Here is a 19,442-nt window from a genome sequence, read left to right on the forward strand (position 1 = left end):
TAATGAAGGTTTCAGTGGCTACACTTGCAGAACTAGACTATTCCAGATCATTCTCTCCAATAGCCCCTGCCTTGAATCTTGCTGGCAGCATTCGCGCGGCCCTGCTTAAAGGGCAGGCCGGGAACAGGAATCTATCCCTGGGAAAGAGGCAGACGTGTGCGTCCGGTTCAAACGTGCTGCAATTATTATTCCTAGACGTAATTGTCGTGCGTTGAAAATACAATCGTTTGGGAATCAGAACGGGACAGGGAAGAGCCCAAGGCTCCCGCGCACACATTTCTCCATATCCCTTAAATCGCACCAAGCCTCGCATTGTTTTGACTGCTTTGTTCAGTTTGGTTACCTCAGTTCCGCTGGCGCTTGCGGGACTGCTGGCGATTTTTTTCTCTCTCTCTTCACTTTGACAATCCGAGTGCAGGCATGCGATGACGTTGCAAGCTTTCCGAAGCCAGAGTGCAGAAAGCAAAGCTTCCTTCAGAGGCTGGGTCCACATTCACCCGATGTAAACTGCGGCTCCTTCTTGTACCCCCTGTACCTGAAGGGGCAGAGATAGCCTTGCTGCTGCTTGCTGACTGACTGACTGCAGTGTGACTTCGCTCAAGTTGGAGACTTCGATTCACAGCAGAAATGGTAAGTTACAGTCAAAAAAAAAGTTAAGACCTGAAAGTTTTGCCTGGCCTAGTTCAAGAACTTAATTTACAGAATCTAGGCTGATCACATAAATGCTTCCCTTAGTTGTCAATGATGTACTTTAATCTTTCAAAGGCAATCTGGTTTAGTAATCAATTCTGTATGTATGACATGATGGCAGTTCATGAATGTTTTTATTTTCTACAATTTGCAGTTTCGTAGTATATGCCTCCCCCCCTCCCTATTTCCAAAGTAAATATACTAATATGTTCTGTATAAATCCTTGTTTGGGGGTTATGAGATGTCGAAGTTCAAGGACATGTATTCACTGAGTGATTTGACCAACACACTCATGAGCAAATGTTGATCAGTTGAATATTTCAGGTAACCCATACTTGCTCTTCCTCTTATTATACCATGAATATGCCATTTTATCCATACTTGTTGCTGATGCATGGTTAAAGTACTGCTTCTGAGTAATTGGCTACTTGCCTCCTTGTTGTAACATGCTATTGGGTTCTATTGCATAGAAATCATAGAAATCATAGAAACCCTACAGTGCAGAAGGAGGCCATTCGGCCCATCGAGTCTGCACCGACCACAATCCCACCCCACATATTTACCCGCTAATCCCTCTAACCTACACATCCCAGGACTCTAAGGGGCAATTTTTAACCTGGCCAATCAACTTAACCCGCACATCTTTGGACTGTGGGAGGAAACCGGAGCACCCGGAGGAAACCCACGCAGACACGAGGAGAATGTGCAAACTCCACACAGACAGTGACCCGAGCCGGGAATCGAACCCAGGACCCTGGAGCTGTGAAGCAGCAGTGCTAACCACTGTGCTACCGTGCCGCCATCTCATGCTGTCTCATGAGTTTTTTGTTCATTCATGGGTTGTAGGCATTGCTGCCAAAGGCGACATTTGTTGCCCTTCTCTAATTGCCTTTAAGAAGGAAGTGGTGAGTCACCTTCTTAAACTGTTCCAGTCCTGCAGTGTGGGTCTGTCCATAGTGTTGTTAGGGAGGGTGTTCCAGGATTTTGACCCAATGACTGAAGGAAAGGTAATATATTTCTAACTCAGGATGGTACTGATTTGGTGAGCTTGCAGATGGTGATGTTCCCTGCTGCCTTTGTCCTTCTAAAAGGCAGAGGTCATTTGGAAAGTGCTGATGAAAGAGCCTTAGTGAGTTGCTGTGGTGCATTTTGTAGATGGTACACACTGCTGCCACTATGCTCCAGTGATGAAGGGAGAAAATGTTTAAGATGGTGGGTGGAGTGCCAATCAAGCAGGCTGCTTTGATCTGGATGATGTTGGGCTTCTTGAGTATTATTGGAGCTGCATTCATCCAGGCAAGTGGAGAGTATTCCATCACAATCCTGACTTGTGCCTTCTTAATGATGGAGGCTTTCAGGAGTCAGGAAGTGAGTTATTTTGTGCAGAATACCCAGTCTCTGCTATTGTAGTCACAGTATTTATGCGGTTTGCCTATAATTAAGTTTCTGGTTAATTGTAACTGCAAGGTTGTTGGTGGGGAATTCAGCAATGGTAATGCCATTGAATGTCAAGGGGAGATAGTTAGGTTCTTTCTTGTTGGAGGTGGTCATTGCCTGGCATGTGTGGCGTAAATGCTACTTAATTAGTGAAAACATGAATGTTCTTGCTGCATGAGGGCACAGACTAATTAATTTTCTGAGGAATTACAGATCAGACTGAATACATGTAATAAGCAAACACCCCACTTCTGACCATAGGATGGAGGGATGAAGATTGATGAAGCAGTTGAAGATGTTTGGACCTAGAACCTCCTGCAGCAATGTTCCAGATTTTGGACACTGAGGGACAATTTAGCATGGCCAATCCACCTACCCTGCACATCTTTGGTAGAAGGAAACAGGAGCACCCAAAGGTAACCCACGCAGACATGGGGAGAACATGCAAACTCCTCCTGGTCACCCAAGGCCGGAATTGAACCTGGGTTCCTGGTGCTATGAAGCAGCAGTGCTGACCACTGTGCCACCATGCCACCCTTTTTCAATATTGTCCCTTTATTCTAGAGGCAGCTGATTATGTTGCAGCATGGCTTCATCATGGTGGTCTCCTGCCAATACATTATCCAAAAATATATGATTCACATGTGAACTCTAAAGTGAGTGGTAGTGTTACCCTTTTGAACAATGGAGGGGATCATAACCTGATTTCCATACAAGTGTTCTTTCCAGCACTGATGACTGGATAACAGTAGTGGGACACTTTGTTTCTTTTTTTTTCTCTCCTTAACTTGTAACTGAGGCCAATTGAAATACTCTTATAAGCAATGAGTTTGTACTTGGGTCTTTCATGATCTAGATGACTCACTACCAGAATGGGCAGTACTTTTACAAAAAAGCCTGGTTTTTAGTGGAACAGTGTTGATTTCTTGATGTTAATAAACATGTTCTGCTTTTAAAGGTTCAGTAACTTCACAAACCACTGTTTGAAAAAAGAGTATTTGTGTATTTGGTTAAACCTGTCATATTGGATTCTACTTTCCTTTGTGAATTAATGTTGCTTCTGCAGAAATTCCTGCAGTTGTGTCCTGACAGCCAGGTTAATAACATTTCTGATGCTCAAATTATAAGGTGTGACTTCCATAATTTGCTGTTTAATGCACATTAGTGCTCAATAATTGGTGTGGAGATTGGCATTGATGCAAATTTACTCCCTTGCACAATTTGTGTTATCTATTTCCACAGGAGTTGATGAACATGTATCTTTTGAGTATTAATGTGATCGATGTTCATCACGGCATAGTGATATACAATCAGGAGTGAGTGCAATGGGAGTCCTCAATGTTGAAGTCTCATTGCATGTCAGAGGGAGGCAAGGAAGCCAGCCTCCTGCTGCTTTACCACCACTGCTCTCCGTCATGATGAACTGAACTTCTAAGAAGCGTTGAGGGTAGCCCGCGTGTAATGTATTCCAGGTGGAGAATCTTAGCATCTATCATCAAGGTTGGATTGGTAGCATTACTACTGACCAAATCCTGAATGAAATATCTGCTAAACTGGGCCTGTGTTAAGCGATTAGATGGAAAAACTGTCAGATTTTCAATTTGAGATTGAGTCATGACTGATTCAGGACCACACAGGTATATACCATGATTATGAGTGACAATAGATTTATTAAGCAGCACAAGTTAAACTATGTAGCACTTAACATTAGGTAGCCAGTTATCTACAACTCCAGTCCTTGCCCCCTGGATAGCAGTGGCACCGTGTTTTCAAGTGTTCTATTGCCTGACGATCTTTGATTCTTTCTTTGTTGGTGTGCACTGATGTCTCGAAGTGTATTACTTTTATCCTTTTCAGGATACTGGTGCCTTGTCATACTAATATGTTTAAATTTGGGTTATATCTTTGTTCCTCTATGACCATTTAACGACTCAACAAGCTAACATGATTGAAATAGAATTAGCAACTTTGAACTCGCACTTGTTTCTGCTGACCTTCCTTATCTCTGCCATTATTTGTAATGCAGAAAAACGTGGTTTTTCAGTACTCAGTCAAAGGTCGAACTTTTCTCTAACACAAGCATTTATTCAAGTATATCAAAATCATATTTAATTATCATAGTTACCTCTTACATTCAGCAAGGCTTCAGTTACTTTTCTAATATTAAAGCAACATGTTACTACTGTGAAGAAAGCACAATTCATCTAAACTAGGGAACTTCTACCCATGTAAATTAATTTTAATAAGTGTCTGCCACCACTCCAGTTGTTCCAGAAGAGCTCCAATACAGGCATCTACCCAACAATGAGGAATATTGCTTATGTATGTCCTGTCCACTGAAAGCAGGGCAAGTCCAGTTCAGCTAATTGCCCATCCTGTTCATATATTCAGAATCATTAGTAAAATGATGGAGGTATTATCAACAATGCTATCAAGCAGTAGTTACTTAACTAATAAACTGCTCACTGATATGCAATAATGGGGTCCTCTAGGAACTCTTGGCTCCAGACTGAATTACAGACTTGATCAAAGCATGGGCAAAAGAACTGAATTCCAGAGATAAGGTGAGAGTGACTGCCCTTGACATCAAGGCAACATTTGACCAGGTATAGCATCAAAAAACCCTAACAAAATTAAAATCAACAGAAACTGGGGAAAACTCCCCACTGGTTGGGTCATACCTAGTACAAGGAAAGATGGTTTTGGTTGTTTGAGAAATATCATCTCAGCTCAGGGCTTCACTACTGGAGTTCCTCAGGGAAGTGTCCTATAATCAACCATCTTCATCTGCTTGATCAACGACTTTCCCTCTATCATAATGTCAGATGTGGGGATGTTCGTTGATAATTGCACAATGTTCAGTTTCAGTGTAATTCCACAGTGTAATTCCGCAGCAAGATCTGGATAACATTTAGTTGGGCTGAGAAGTGCCAAATAATATTTGTGCCACACCAAGTGTCAAACAGGACCATCTCCAATAAGAAAGAGTGTAGCCCCCTCCCCCTGACATTCAGTGGTATTACAATGCTGAATTCCCCACCATCAACATCCTGAGGGGACGCCATGAATCAGAAACTTAGCTGGGTCACCTGATAAATACTGTGGCTAAAAGAACGGGTTAGAGATTGTGTATTCCAAGACGAGTACTCGCTTCTGGACTCCCCAAAGATTTCTCCCTCTTCTACAAAGCACAAGTCAGGACTGTGGTGGAATGCTGCCTGGATGAGTGCAGCTCCAACAACATTCAAGATGCTTGACACCATGCAGGGCAAACAGCCCTTGTGATTGGCACCCCATCCATCACCTTAAATAATAACTTCCTCCAGCACATCATGGCTGCTATGTGTACCATCCACAAGAGGCACAGCAGCAACTCACTAAGATTTCTTCAGCAGCACTTGTCAAACCCTTGACTTCCATTGCTGGGAAGAACAAAGGCAGCAGATAAAAGGGACCACCACCACCCACATCTTCCATCTCAAGCCCCAGCACCCTAGCTTGCAAAAATATCACTGTACTTTCATCATGGCTGGGTAAAAAGTTTGGAACCCCAAGCATACCAGCACTGTGGGTACACCTTTTACCAGATGGTCTGCAGTGCTACCTTTTCAAGGACAATTTTAGAATTAAGGATGATGAATGCAGCCTTGCAAGCTGCGCCCACATCCCATGAATTTTTAAAAAGCACGAGGAAATACAGTTTGAACCATACAATCAAGCATACCTCTATTTCGCAATAGCAATAAAATCTTTGTAATCTGTTCTTACTTTATTCACTTAACCTGTGGACACTTATCTTGACATCAAGGAATGCAGATGTAATGCTGTGCAATAAATGCAGACCTTTAAACTTTGAGGTGCCTGTGTACAAGGTTCAACTGTTTAATGTGAAGTAGACATTTAAGGTGTTTCTGTAATCTCAGAGTAGGCACATCACCTCCTCTTTTGCACTATCTGGACAAGTTTCTAAGAGATAATTCTTTTGGCTCCCAAGAGCTTTCTGCTGATGAAACTGTACTGACCTCGTTTAGCATTTAGCTTTCCCAGCACCGAATACCCCACCTATTGGAAGCAAAACAACATTTTCTGTTTTTATTCAAGTCAATCGTGCAGCACCGCCGTCATTAACTCTGTTTTAACTAACACCAATAATCTTTCCAAGGCTTTTAAAAAATTATTGTTTGCATTTAACAAAATTACCCCCTGCTATATCTTGTCAAATTCTTTTCATATGTTGACATAATTTATGCCAGACTTCTTTGTTCTTTTTTCAATGTTCTTACAAAGCTTAAGGGACTTATGGGTTGCATCATCCTAAGACCTGGAACAACCTAAACAAAAGATGAATTGATAACTCATAGTAACATTTGTGATACGTAATTGCCCTCAATATATTTCTGTCTTTTATTTTCTACATCTGTGAATCATTTAGAATCGTTTTGTTTCCAAACGTGAAGAGGTCTTCCAACACAAGTCCAGATATACTCACCTCTTTGGTGTTGAGCTTCATCAACTTTAATTTTGCAGCTATTTTGAAATCTGACAACTGTTGTTATAAAAAAGCAATGTGTACAGTTTTACAAATTATTGACTGTCATCTGCAGAATTTAGAACACTGATGTCTGCTTGCATGTGTTCATAGAATCATATAGCATAGGTGGAGGCCATTTGGCCCCTTGTGCCTGTGCCAGCTTTTTAAAAATTCATTTGTGGACATGGGCATCACTGGCTGGCCAGCATTTATTGCCCATCGCTAATTGCCCAAGGGCAGTACAGAGTCAACCACATTGCTGTGGCTTTAGAGTCACATGTCGGCCAGACCAGGTAAGGACAGCAGATTTCCTTTCCTAAAGGATATTAGTGAACCAGATGGGTTTTTACAACAATCGACTATGGTTTCATGGTGATCAGTAGATTTTTAATTCAAATTCCACCATCTGCTGTGATGGGATTCGAACCCGGGTCCCCAGAACAGTAGCTGAGTTTCCTGGATTAATAGTCGAGCGATAATACCACTAGGCCACTGCTTTCCCATAGCTCCCTGAAAGAGCTATCCAATTGTACCCAAAGAGAGGTTGGAAATTGGATGGTAGTTTGCAAGGACAGCTCAGTCATAGAATCATAGAAACCCTACAGTGTAGAAGGAGGCCATTTGGCCCATCGGGTCTGCACCAATCACAATCCCACCCAGGCCCTATTCCCGTATCCACACTTATTTACCCTAGCTAGTCCTCCTGACACTAAGGGTCAATTTAGCATGGCCAATCAATCTAACCTGCACATCTTTGAACTGTGGGAGGAAGCGGGAGCATCCAGACGAAACCCACGCAGTGGGCCCAACACCATCCAGCACCCGCCCCTCTGTGGAATGAAGGCCCCATTTGGAGACGTTCCTCCTGAGCCAGGTGTTGGGAAGTTTCCCAATTCGTGCTACCTGCCTTGGGAGCGAAAATCCAAGCCTAGGTTTAAGAACATAATCATTAAGTGCCAACAAAAAGGAAGCACAATGGAAACAAACATTAGGTGCTCAAGCATATGGCACATCAGATTAACATCTGATTACATTGAATTATTTGTGTGAAGTGTTGCTTCAAAGATTTGAGTCTGTTTCATCATCATGAAACATTTGGGCGTTACCTGTGAGATTTAAGGTACCATTGGCAGTGGGTATGGTGCATACAGGATTGTTAGTACAGTGGCAGCCTTTATATGCAAAAGAAGACCTTTGAACAAAGAAAATAAAATTACAGCATAGGAACAGGCCCTCCAAGCCCCACAAACTTTGTGAAAGTTTGTCAAATAGCTACCAGAACCCACATTTTATTGTCCTGTGCAGCATCTTCAGGCTTCTCCTGTCCCCATGCCATGGGGTCCTTCTTCCTTCTAGGTGACAATGCCAGTGCCTGATGGCCTTCATCATCCTCCTTGTAGGATGAAGTTGTGCAGAATACAGGATAATGCAGCCACCCTTACATGCAGCTTTATAGGACAGAACAGATCCAGCCTGGCATCTGAAGTAAAAACAGAAAATGCTGGAAAATCTGGGCAGGTCTGGCTGCATCTGTGGAGAGAGAACAGGGTCAACGTTTTGAGAGAGCCCCTTCAGGTTTGTAATGGCTTAACATTCAAAAAGCATACCTGTTGGTGAAAACTCTGGTGGGTGTTTACAGCTCAGTATTGAACTGACATTTTGGAGTATCACAAAGTTATCAGGGACCATAACCTTGATTAGTAAGGGTTTGTTGATCTGGGTCAAATATTGGAGTGGACTGTCATTGATGGTGATAATTGTTTCTGTACAGTGAGCAACGTTGTTGGGGAGAAAAGTAATTAAAGCTTGAGAGGTTTTTTTTTACTCCACCCTTAAAGTTACAAAGCCAGTGCTCAGAATGGACCGGGCAAACTGAAATCCATTCCTTGCTTGCTCCAAAAACGAATTGAATCCAATTCAAGGTCCCCACAAAAGAAACAAATAAGATCCAAGCTAATAAGATCCAAGCTAACAAGATAAGGCATTGCGCTGCATCTTGGGCTTGATCCAATGATGCTTGAGCTTGGGTAAAATTGGCTGAAAAACAGGGTAAGCACACATACTGGCTTCTTAAATTGCAGGTACAACTCAGGCCCTAACAGCCAGAACACTAATACTATGTGAGGGAGTAGATAGTTCAGAGGTAGTTGTATACATATATCTAAATGATGTTATTAGAGCTGTATTCAAATATTCAAATCAATTTTCTGTCTTTTGCAGATTGGAGCTATTTGCATGCATACATTCCCCCAATGAAAATATGCAAAATTGGCAGATATCCCATTTGTGCTGGATCTCCACCCCATTTTCTTTTCGGTAAGGCTCATTTTACTCCCAAAAATCAATTTTAACAGATGGAAAATCTGGGATGAATATCTCTGAAAACCAGAGGCCAAGATTTTCAAAACTAACTATAGGTACTTGCAAGTGAAAGAGTTAATGTTTCTTCATAAAACTAGAATCTGTGACTCTAGTAATGTCATTGTGAGCTTTCTGGAGCAGAAGATCTGCTTTCTGCATGGCAGATATTTTCTGTGTGCACAGCTAACTGCAGGCTTGATTTTTATCTACTGTTCAGTAGCACAGTTGCACTTGGTGTACGCACTAGTAAGGCAAGTTATTATTTGCGCAAGAATGCATTTTCTGTGATAAGTTTGTATCCTAAGAATGTGTAAATAATGAGTAAAAATTCTCACATGAGCTCAAAATTTTACCCTGAAGGAATTTCTGATATTTTATGTATAGATGTCAGCTGCATTGGAAGATATAGTTGTATCTTGGAAGAAAGAACTGCTGATGTGTCAGGGATAGGTGTGGAGTAGTCCACTGAGAGATAGTACAGTCCAAACTGACCATATAATTTTCTAGTTGGCTTTAATGATAGCCGTGGAAGATGCTTGGGTGATGACCCCGACCTCTTTTTCTTAACCCTTCCCATTTTGGAGGATGCTCAGATGTCCAATGTCCAATCAGGGATAACAGATTATATTGTCCATTAATTTTCTGTAGCATTTACTCATATATTACAGTCAATTAACCATTAGACTGTTTAATAACCTAAAACTTAGTGTAAGCTAAGGATTATTTTGAAGCAAATGGAAATTCTTTCTTTACATAGCTTCTGTGTGTGTGTGAGCACTACCCTTTGGAACAGAATAATTGTTTGATTGAAAATTGCCTGCAGCCCTGGTGGTTGAACAATTGGAGCTGTTAACTACAGCTCCTCTGTTAGGTTCTGGAACCTTATTACAGTTACAATTATGGAATCAAAAGGAACGTAAAAATGCACATCTAACTATCCATTTTTACCTACATCCAAAATACAAACGCTCACTTGGATGTAGCATTTGAAATTCAAGACGTCGGTATTATTTAAATGTGACTAAATTGATTTATCCAAATTCGCACAATTTAAAATTATTGCTTGGTGTTCTCTCTGGTCATTTAATTCCATTTACGAGTAGCATTTCACTGAGTACCTTCTATCAGGGTTAACAGATTACATTGTCCATTAATTTTCTGTAGCATTTGCTCATATATTATAGTCAATTAACCTTTAGACTGTTTAATAACCTAAAGCATAGTGTAACCTAAGGATTATTCTGACGTGATTGGAAATTATTTCTTTACATAGCTTGTGTGTGTGAGTTATGAAGTCCAGACAGCAAGATATTTAACTTCCAGTGAATCATTGAATAAATATACCTCACTGTGTGGTACATAATTGGGCACCTCCCAAATCTGAAATAAAAACAGAAAATGCTGGATAAACAGGTCTGGTAGCATCTGTTGTGAGAGAAACAGAGTTAACTTTTTGAGTCCTTATGACTTTTCTTCAGAGCTGGAGTAGAAATGTGATGGATTATATGGATGGAGAAGGTGGAGCAGAATAAAAGGTAAGGGATAGATGGAAGTGAAGGAGGGATTGGCAACGATGTCATGGACACAAGACAAAGGGAGTATTAGTGGTAGCATTGAAGACTAAAGAAGGTGCTGATAGTGGCATATAGGTAAGATAGCAGAATGTGTTAATAGGAGAACAAAGGTCGGTGCTCAGTGAAAGCAAAACTAAAGAACAAGTGACAGATGGCCCAGAGAGGGATGGGGCTTATATTGGGACAAACAGAAAAAAGGGGGTCAAGATGGAGGAGAAAGTTCACAATTTTTGGTTGTTGAAACTAATGTTGAGTCCAGAAGGCTGTAATGTGCTATTCGGAAGATGTCTTGGCAAATTTCAGTTGTAACAGCAATAAAAGTGTCATAATTAGTTGAATTAGCTGACTAAATACATTAAAATATTAACCTGAGTTCATACTTCTAAATCACTATCTTCTGTAATGGAACATGTGCAACGGGTGAGGACAAACTCTGATCCGCTTTCCCATGATCAGCAGCTCACACATACAAATCTTAAGTTGCCACAAGGTCCTTTCCATCTGATGCATTGTCCTAAGCTTAAACCATCTCTTTCGAAAGAAGAGGAAAATTGGAAGAACCAAAGATGTCTAACCTGGTCACATGAATTCTGCACAAGCTAAATGAAAAACAAATGTAAATACTGGAAAATGGGAAAGATAAACACCAAGTCATTTTCAATCACACAAAATTATGTGTGTTTCAGGGCCAACCTCTCAGAAAATACGAAGATTTCCTGATTTAATTCCAAACAGCTGAATTCTATTTGGGTCTGTGTATCTGTATGTTTGGTAAAAGTAGCCTTTGGTTTTAAGCATGAGTCTTTTGGCCTTGACCATTCCATTGTTATTCATGCAAAGACACAAATAGATCTCTTGGGTATTTGCTCACTAATGGAGGATTATGTACATATGAATTAGGAGCGGGCATAGACCAATCGGCCCCTTGAGCCTGCTCTGTCATTCAATAAGCTCATGACTGATCTGATTCTAACTTCAACCCACATTCTCACCTACCCCTGATAACCTTTCACCCCTTGTTAATCAAGAATCTATCAAGTTCTGCCTTAAAAATATTCAAAGACTCTGCTTCCACTGCCTTTTCAGGAAGAGAATTCCAGAGACTCGATCAAAAGAAAGGCTTCACTGGTCTTACTTTCCCATAATGGTGCTAATGGACGAAGCATTAGCAGTTGTAACACAATGAGAGAGGCTGTTTACCAACCTGAAAGCAGTGTCCCCTAGAACAAAGGAATCCTGACTCCAGTTAATCACATAAATTCCATCCTTGGGATTATACACCCTGTGTCTAACATTGAAGAGGTATGTCAAATGACCTCCCCCAAGCTTCACTGCCATATCATCCAGTGGAACTAAATTCTTGCAGTTACTTTTGACCTCCAACGTGAACAGAACTCCAGGCAACAGCCTGTGTTGTCTAATCATCAAGCTGGTGGCAGCAGAAAGAACATTGACCCTCATCAAACCTGCTAACAGTTGGAACCTTGGAACTTGTCCCTCCAGACTAACTCACTCTGTGTGCCTTCTCTTGTTGTGGTAATCTCGTTCTGGAAAGATGGAGCATTCTATGACCAGTCAACCACCCCTTGGAAGGAACATTACAGTTGACTTCTGATTCAGCACTCTGGACACATGTAAAACCGATACTTGTAATATGATTTCAAAATTTATGGATGATACAAAGATTGGAAGCATTGTCAACTGTGATGAGGATAGTTTTGAACTTCAAAAGGACATAAACATGTTGGGGATCTCTTAGAAACTTATCAAATTCTAACAGGGTTAGACAGGGTAGATTCAGAAAGAATGTTCCCAATGGTAGGGGAGTCCAGAACAAGGGGGGTCATAGTTTGAGGATAAGGGGTAAACCTTTTAGAACTGAGGTGAAGAAAAATTTCTTCACCCAGAGTGTAATGAATGTGTGAAATTCACTATCACAGAAAGTAGTTGAGGCCAAAATGTTGTGTGATTTCAAGAAGGAATTAGATATAGCTAAAGGGATCAAGGGATATGGGGGGTAGAGGGGATCAGGATATTGAATTCAATGATCAGCCATGATGAATGGTGGAGCAGGCTTTCAGGGCGGAATGGCCTACTCCTGCTTCTAGTTTCTATGTTTCAAAGGTGGGTTGAGCAGACAAGTGACAGATGAAGTTCAATGAAAAGAAGTATGAGGTGATTCAATTTGGCAGGAAGAACATAGAGAGACAGTACAAAATAAAGGGAGGAACTCTAAAGGAGGCGCAGGAGCAAAGGGACCTCTGTGTAGATGTACATAAGTCATTGAAGGTGGCAGGGCATGTTGAGAGAGCAGTAAATAAAGCATATGGTATCTTAGTTTTTATTAATAGGAGCATTGAGTGCAAGTAGGGAGGTCTCGTTGAGCTTGTATAAGACAATAGTTAGGCCTCATTGGAGTACTGCATGGAGTTCTGGGTGCCATACTTGAGGAAGGATGTGAAGACATTGGAGAGAGTACAGAGAAGATTTGTAAGAATGATTCTGGGATAAAGAAGTGTAGTTATGAGGATAGATTGGAGAGGTTGGGTCTGTTTTCCTTGGAGGAAAGGCTGAGAGGAGACTTGAGAGGCATGGACAAGATAAATAGTGAACTTTCAAGAGTATATCAGTAACTAGAAGGCACAGATTCAAAACCTTGGACAAAAGGAGTAGAAGTGATATAAGAAAAACTTATTTCACCCAGAAGGCGGTTAGAGTCTGGGACAAACTTCCTGAGATGGAGGTGAAGGTAGGTTCGATTTGAGGTATTGAAAAGGAAATTGGACTGCTATCTGAAAAGAGAGTGTGCGCGGTTGTGGGGATAAGGCGGGGGAGAAGGACTCAGTGGAATGCTTTTTCAGGGAGCCAGTGCAGAGTCGGTGGGCCGAATGGCTTTCTTTTGCACTGTAAAGCTTCCGTGATTTATTTTCAGATGCTTTCTTCAATGCAAGTATAACACAAAAATTGCATTAATGACAAGTGTGTCAGGCATATCTGAATAAAAATGTCTTAAATAAAAATTGGTTGTCAGACATTTGATGTTGTATTGTACTCAGGCCATAATTATTTTGCATGGAAGTCAGAAACCATTGGAACTTTCTGTCTTGGAGCTGTATTTATGATATCTTACTAGAAGACTGAGGTCTTGAGTTGCTATTTGTTCATGAATTATACCACTACCACATGGCAGGAATGTTTCAGGTATAAGACGAGACAGCATGATTTGTGTAGTTTTGTTATCAAACTGCTCTGTTGTAGAATTCCAATCTGTCTGGCTGTTTCCTTTCTATGAAATCATAGAATCCCTACTGTGCAGAAAGAGGCCATTCTGCAACAACTCTCCGAAAGAACTTCCCACCCGGGCCCTCTCCTTTGCCCCATCCACTTAACCCCGCGCATTTACCATGGCTAATCTACCAAACCTACACATCTTGGGACACTAAGGGGGAATTAACATGGCTAGTCCACCTAACTTGCACATCTTTAGATTGTGGGAGGAAGCCGGAGCACCTGGAGGAAACCCACCCACCCAAATGTGCAAACTCCACACAGACAGTCACTCAAGGCCAGAATCGAACCTGGGTCACTGGTGCTGTGCGACAGCAGTGCTAACCACTGGACCACCACCCCACCTATTTCATAATGAAACTTGTGAGATTTAATGCATTTGACTAGCAAGAGATTTTCACATAATTAAGCTTAGTTAAATGAGTTGTTTTAAGATCAAATTTGCTTCAATTTTAAAAAAAAGTCTATAATACGTATTGTTGACATTGAATAATTAAAATCAATGGTTAATTACTTGTAATCATGTCCAATTTACTATATTACAACTGATCTAGAGGAAGGAGCTCAGGTTATGCAATTCCACTTGTCTTTCTGCTCTGTTTCCCTTGTAGATTACTGTATCAGAATATGTGTAATTACCTCATTGCTCTGCTGCCCTGCCTGTCTCTGGAGAAATAGTGACTGACTGAGTAAGTAAGATAAAAGATGCACTACCTTAAAATATAATTTTTAATAAATGATCTCTAGTAGAGTATTTTGGTATACTAATACCATAACATCATAAGAAATAGGAGCAGTAGTAGGCCATTTTGTCCCTTGAACCTGCTCAGCCATTCAGTTATATCTTGGCTGATCTGACTGTGGTCTGAACTCCATTTTTCTCCCTTGTAGACCAAAGATCTGCCTAACTCGGCCTGGAATATATCCAATGACCCGGCCTCATGGCACTCCACTAGTCACATCCTTACAACTTGAAAATGCTCCATTTAGCCCTACTTTCTGTCTTCTGTCCATTAACCAATCTTCTTTCCTTGTTAATTATATATCCCCAACTCCTTAGCCCTTAACTTGTGAGTTAATCTTTTTGTGCCTCACAGCGCCAGGGACCCGGGTTCGATTCCGTCCTTGGGTAACTGAATGTGTGGAGTGTGTCTGCATGGTTTCCTCCAGATGCTCAGGTTTCCTCCCACTTTCCAAAGGTGTGCTGGTTAGGTGGATTGGCCATGCTAAATTGCCCCTTGGTATCCAAAGATGTGTAGATCAGGTGGATTAGTCATGGTAAATGTGCAGGGTTACGGGGGTTGGGGGAGTGGAGTGAGAATCAGTGCAGACTCATGTGGTTTGAATGGCCTCCTTCTGCACTGTAGGATTTTGTGGTTCTATGGAGCCTATGGTATGGCACCTTATTAAAGTTCCTTACTTCTGTTGGTGCATCCTCCTCATCGAGTCTTTCTTTCTCGATGCAGTATATCTTTGCTAAGAATTATGATTTATCTCCTTAAATGTCTGCCTCTGCTTATCTACTGTCTTACCTTTAAACCTATTTTCCCAGTCCAATTCTGTCCTGTAATCTTCTTTATTTAAGTTTGAGACACTAGTTTCTGATCCATGTTTCTCAACTTAAATGTGAAATTCTACCATATTATGATCACTGTTGTCTAGAGTATCCTTTATTATGAGATCATTAATTAATCTTGCCTTATTATACATTACCAGGGCTGAAATAACCTATTCCCTGGTTAGTCCCACAATACATTCTAAGAAACGGTCCCAAATACACTTATGAAATCACCCTTAAGACTTCTTTGCCAATTTTATTTGTCCTAACTATAGGAAGATTAAAATTGCCCATAATCATTTCAGTACCTTTCTTAGAAGCCCCCATTATTTTTGATTAAACTCTGTCCTCCAGTGTAGTTGGAGTTGGTAAGCCTATAAACTACCCCCACTTGTTACTTCTTTCCTTTGCTATTTCTTATTTCCAACGATCCAAACTAATTCTACATCTTGATCTTGCAAGATAATTTCTCACTCTGGACAGATCTCATTCTTTATTAACAGAGCTACCCCACCTCCTGTTCCTTTCTTCCTGTCCTTCCAAAACGTTAAATACCCTTGAATATTTATTTCCAGCCTTTGTCACTTTTCAACTGTGTCTCTGTATTAAATCATAACCATTTATTTCTATTTGGGCCATCAGTTCATCCAACTTGTTACAAGTGTTATGTACATTCAGATAGCAAATTTTTAATTCTGTCTTTTTATCATTTCTTCCTCCTCCGACCCTATTGGTTGGTGCGCTCTTAGGATTGTATGTTCTGTCCTTTCCTGTCACACTCTGGTCATCATTAACCATATCGCTACCCTATTTTATCCTTTTTGTATTAAGTTTCTAAATCCCCTCTCACGTGAACCTCTGCCCCATTCCTCCAAGCCCCCAATTTTGTTTAAAGATTTCTCCACAACCTAGTTATAGGCCAGGCATTGGTCTCAGCTTGGTTCAAGTAAAGCCTTTCCAACAGTAAACTCCATCTTTCTCCAGTACAGATGCCTGCACTCCATGAATCAAAACTAATTTCTCCCACATCAATCTGTGAGATATGCATTCAACTCACTGATCTTGTTTACCCTTTGCCTATTTGCTCATGGCTCGGGTAGTAATCTAGAGATCATTAGCTTTGTGGTTCTGCTTTTTAATTTAGTTCCAAGCTACTCATATTCCCTTAGCAAAACCTGTTTTTCAGTGCTACCTATGTCGTGGACCACAACTGGGTCCTCTCGTTCCCATTCCAAGTTCCTCTCGGGCAACACAGTCTTGGAGACTTAAACCTTCGGCTGCTGAGAACAATATCTATTCCCTGAACAATACTGCTACTACCATCACTGCTACTACATTCCTTGAACGGCTCCCCCTGTGTATTGCGGTGCTGTGGTCAGTTTGCTCATCCTCCCAGCAGTCCCTGCTCTCATCCACACATGATGCAAGACCTTCAAATTGTCAGTGTTGTATTATAAAGCATAGGCCTGGATCTTCCTGTCTCCGGATGCTCATACCCCACAGGGTACCCTGGAAGATGCGCTTGGAAGTCCCAGAATTACCTGGGAAGTTTCAACTTCCAATGGGTAGTTACCCTGTCTCTGGAACCCTCTGAAATTCTGAGCTAAAATTGGAGATTTCAGATTGTTCTGACCTGCTTAGCAGAATAGCTATGCAGGAAAAGTTAGAAGGATTAGTTCCAGTTCTAGCTTTTGGGTAATTATAGTACTGATCCCCCGACTACCCCGCAGAATCCCCATTGGACCCCCTAACTATCCCCGCAAACACCAATCACTTTTCTGACCACTGAATAACCCTGACCACTCTCCAATCCCTGAAAAGTCAATCACCTCCCCAGACCCCTCCTTGACTACCCAGCCTGGCCACCTGACTATCCCCCATAACCTGTATAAACACTGCGGCCAATCCTACCCACTCGCCCACTTAGCTTACTAGCTTGTCAATGTGGCCTTGGGCATTTAAACTTATCGAATAATGGCAGTTAGTGTTTTCAAAACGGGGCATTGCTTGGCTACCCTCAATACTCCTGCACTGCGAGGGAAGGACTCCAGGAGAAAGAAATGCTCCCCATTTCTCAGGAGGCCTAGTTCGGAAGTCCAGCCGAGAAATGTGGAACTCCAGGACAGGATAAGTTAATAGGAGTGGGGTGGCCATCCAATGGTGTTTGCTACTCATCAGAAGATTCAGCCCCATGTTACTATCCCTATACAAGTAAAATAACTAAAGAAATTACACTGTCAGAAACTTTTTAACCCACATATCCCTGGGTTTGTTGCCTACCCACCTTCATATGGTTGGACAGCAGCCAGACGACTATGTTTGTATTGTAGATCAAGTTGTTTGAAATTGGAACCACTATACTGCATCGCTGGCCAAAAGCTATCCAGTGCTATCATTAAACATGAAAAGTCTTCTGTAAATATAATTTTTAAAAATCCCTTTGTCAGTGTCGGTGTGCAATTGAACTATTTAAGTGTTTAATTTGGTATTTAATGGAGAATAGGTTTTTAAACACAACTTTTTGCAAGGTAAACTAAATGAGAAGTTCTTATCTCGAAACAAAATAATCTTTCAAAATCTGCAACTGTATTGAAAACTGTAGCCTCAAAATTACTGTTGGTGAGATGAATGATTACTATCTGATATATTCATGTGAAGTTTCTCCGTCTACTATTTTACCAAAGGTGGTAACCTGTTTAACTCTACTGATTTATTCCTGTGTTCAAAGAGAAATTGAATTTGATTTGATTTATTATTGTCACATGTATTAACATACAGTGAAAAACATTTGTTTCTTGCACGCCATACAGACAAAGCATACCGTTCATAGAGAGGGAAACAAGAAAGTGCAGAATGTAGTGTTACAGTCATAGCTAGGGTGTGGAGAAAGATCAACTTAATGCAAGCTAAGTCCATTCAAAAGTCTGACAGCAGCAGGGGAGAAGCTGTTCTTGAGTCGGTTGGTACATGACCTCAAGACTTTTGTATCTTTTTCCCAACAGAAGAAGATGGAAGAGAGAATCTCCGGGGTGTGTGGGATCCTTAATTATGATGGCTGCTTTGCCGAGGCAGCGGGAAGTGTAGACAGAGTCAATGGATGGGAGGCTCTTTGCGTGATGGATTGGGCTGCATTCACGACCTTTTGTAGTCCCTTGCGGTCTTGGGCAGAGCAGGAGCCATGCCAAGCTGTGATACAACCAGAAAGAATGCTTTCTATGATGCATCTGTAAAAGTTGGTGAGAGTCGTAGCTGACATGCCAAATTTCCTTAGTCTTCTGAGAAAGTAGAGGCATTGGTGGGCTTTCTTAACTATAGTGTTGGCATGGGGGGACCAGGACAGGTTGTTGGTGATCTGGACACCTAAAAACTTGAAGCTTTCGACCCTTTCTACTTTGTCCCCGTTGATGTAGACAGGGGCATGTTCTCCTTTACACTTCCTGAAGTCGATGACAATAGAAACACGCTGGTCTGCTATCACTGCCTGTGCTAATTTCTGGGCTTTTGTGTATAGTTTCCATATTACAACATAAAATTATTAAAGACTTGGGTATCAAGGTTTGGTAGGAAGCTTTTATCTCGGTGATGCTTTCCATTCTTCTTCTTTAGCAGCAGCATGTGATCTTGAATTGCCAGCTGGGGAGTTTCATGTCAGCTACATAAGCCATATGGAGTTGTTGAGGCAAATCCTTCATAATCCAGCAGCAATTTAGAGAATTTGCAGATAAGCCTTAATCACTTCATTTCTTTTCACAGAAAGAAAGCAAATGAATTTTAAATATATTGAACTAAAGTTCATTGAGATAAAATTGCATGGTTAGACTGCTTGGCCATTTTCACAGTACCGGCTGGTTAATTAGAACACGCAGCCACACCGGAGACAAGATTTACGTCAGATGTTACACATTGGTCATAGTCATTCTATTTAGAACCAGTTTACGGTTCTAAATTCTGCTTTCTGCATTCTGCTGACACCTACTATACTCAGGACTCGGCATTTAAACTT

General features: G+C 41.2%; 1 protein-coding gene across 9 annotated transcripts in view; it reads left to right on the forward strand.

The window, feature by feature from the left end:
- The first annotated feature begins 220 nt into the window (after positions 1 to 220).
- LOC144498872 (uncharacterized) overlaps positions 221 to 19,442 on the forward strand; it is a 60,793-nt gene continuing 41,571 nt past the window's right edge. For 6 of the 9 annotated variants that reach the window (XM_078220680.1, XM_078220682.1, XM_078220677.1 and 3 more), the window contains exons 1-2: positions 221 to 630; positions 8,879 to 8,974. The gene's annotated coding sequence lies outside the window, so the exon portion shown is untranslated. Of the gene's footprint in view, positions 631 to 8,878; positions 8,975 to 14,492; positions 14,571 to 19,442 lie in introns of all 9 variants that reach the window. The other 3 variants (XM_078220678.1, XM_078220685.1, XM_078220683.1) reach the window with 1 other exon arrangement.

Source organism: Mustelus asterias, chromosome 9 (assembly GCF_964213995.1).
Source record: "Mustelus asterias chromosome 9, sMusAst1.hap1.1, whole genome shotgun sequence".
NCBI classification, from domain to species: Eukaryota; Metazoa; Chordata; class Chondrichthyes; order Carcharhiniformes; family Triakidae; genus Mustelus; species Mustelus asterias.